This window comes from Oncorhynchus keta, chromosome 19 (assembly GCF_023373465.1).
Source record: "Oncorhynchus keta strain PuntledgeMale-10-30-2019 chromosome 19, Oket_V2, whole genome shotgun sequence".
Taxonomy (NCBI): domain Eukaryota; kingdom Metazoa; phylum Chordata; class Actinopteri; order Salmoniformes; family Salmonidae; genus Oncorhynchus; species Oncorhynchus keta.
In genome coordinates this window covers 44,990,174-44,992,066 of record NC_068439.1, presented here as the reverse complement: position 1 = coordinate 44,992,066, position 1,893 = coordinate 44,990,174, and positions in this window count along the sequence as shown.

Sequence of the window (1,893 nt, the reverse complement as noted above, 5' to 3'; positions counted from 1 at the left end):
CATGTCCTTTTTGTCTAATTTTAAAATCTCCAATCTGTTTAATTTTATTGTCACTATCTCAGTATCAGCTATGTGAATCCATTTTGCAGCATATAAGATATAGCATGTGTCACTGGTGTAAAGAGGAATAGGCAGAAGGCAGTCTCAGGTTTAGAACTACTGAGTTTTTTGAAGCACCGTAGATCAAAGCGGGACAAAACCCACATGCTGTTTTGCTCAAAATGTATCTTCATAAACAAAAAGGCACAGGACGAACCCAAAGTGCAAAATATAAAGTACTCAGGAAATAGTAGGAGAGATTCCTCTCAGGAAAACAAGTAACATTTGCGATGACCGACAAAGACAAATGCCAGAGGGAGTATATATACAGTGATAGGGTGGGGATTGGAACCAAGTGTTTGTAATGATGACGAGACAAGTCCGGGGTTGACGAGTGAAGATTCGGCAGGCTGGCGACACCGAACGCCTGAGCTGGACAGGAGGGGGAGCCAAAGCGAAGGCTGGTGTGTAGGCCATAGGCCTACAGTGTAATGGCATTACTGGCCTTATGGGCATCTGTCATCCGAAGCAGAGAATAGCTAAACTCACACATTGTTTACATGTTGAGCTATAGGTTCTCAATTTAAAATGACACCAGAAGACAATATATATGAGACAAACCATATACTAGATGTCTTTTAAGTGCTGCATTACAGATAACATTTTATGAGGTTAATTTAATTTATTTTAGCAATGTTGCTTGCACAATGATTGCAGTTGGTCCCACAGATAGACAGTACATGGTTGCTCTATGTATCCCTGAACCTAGATAAGCTAAAGACTGGGCTAACACAGCTAACCCTTTAGGTCAATAATATGTTTTTATCAAAATTTGGTCGGCTTATAATCGTGAGAGAAATGTTACTAGCTATTAACTAGCTAGTGAGTTATACCTAGGTAGTTTACAATGTTAGCTGACTTTTCTCAAATCAAATGTCATTGAGGCTAGCTACTTTTTTGCCCCTCCTACTAGCCTTTACAGCCAAATATCACTTCAGAAACATTAAAATAAAAAGATACTGATATGGTCAGCAATGTAGGCCATTTCTCCCCTCTTGCTGCAGCTTTAGCTCACCTTGAAATAACAGAAATGCTGTGAAAACCAGCATGTTGAAAACTTTCTCAAATGTTTAATCACCAGCTTCTTGTTGCTGGCCAGTGTTTCCAACAATTTTTCAGCAGTGGTGTAAAGTACTTAAGTAAAAATACTTGAAAGTACTACTTAAGCAGTTTTTGGGGTTATGTGTACTTTACTTTACTATTCATATTTTTGCCTACTTTTACTTTTATTTCACTACATTCCTAAAGAAAATAATGTACTTTTTACTACATACATTTTCCCTGACACCCAAAAGTAACCGTTACATTTTCAATTATTAGCAGGACAGAAAAAAAGTTTTTTTTAAAATGTTCAAGAGAACATCCCTGGTCATCCCTACTGCCTCTGATCTGGCGGACTGCTTTTTGTGTAAATGATGTCTGAGTGTTGCACCTGGCTATCTGTACATTTAAATAACAAGAAAATGTTGCTGCCTGGTTTGATTTATATAAAGAATTTAAAAATATTTATATTTTTACTTTTATATTTTAGCAATTACATTTACTTTTGATAATTAAGTATATTTTACTGCGTGAATTTCACTTTTCCTTGAGTCATTTTCTATTAAAGTATGTTTACTTTTACTCAAGTATCAACAATTGTGTACTTCTCTCCCCACTGTTTTTCAGTGAGATCTGTTATTGGCTCCTTCATTTGTTGCTAGTTGTCGTTTTACAGCAATGGCACAGCTGTGGTCCCTAACATAGTGCTTTCGCCCCCTCTCCCGCCGCAAACCCTCTCCCATTGTGCTTCTC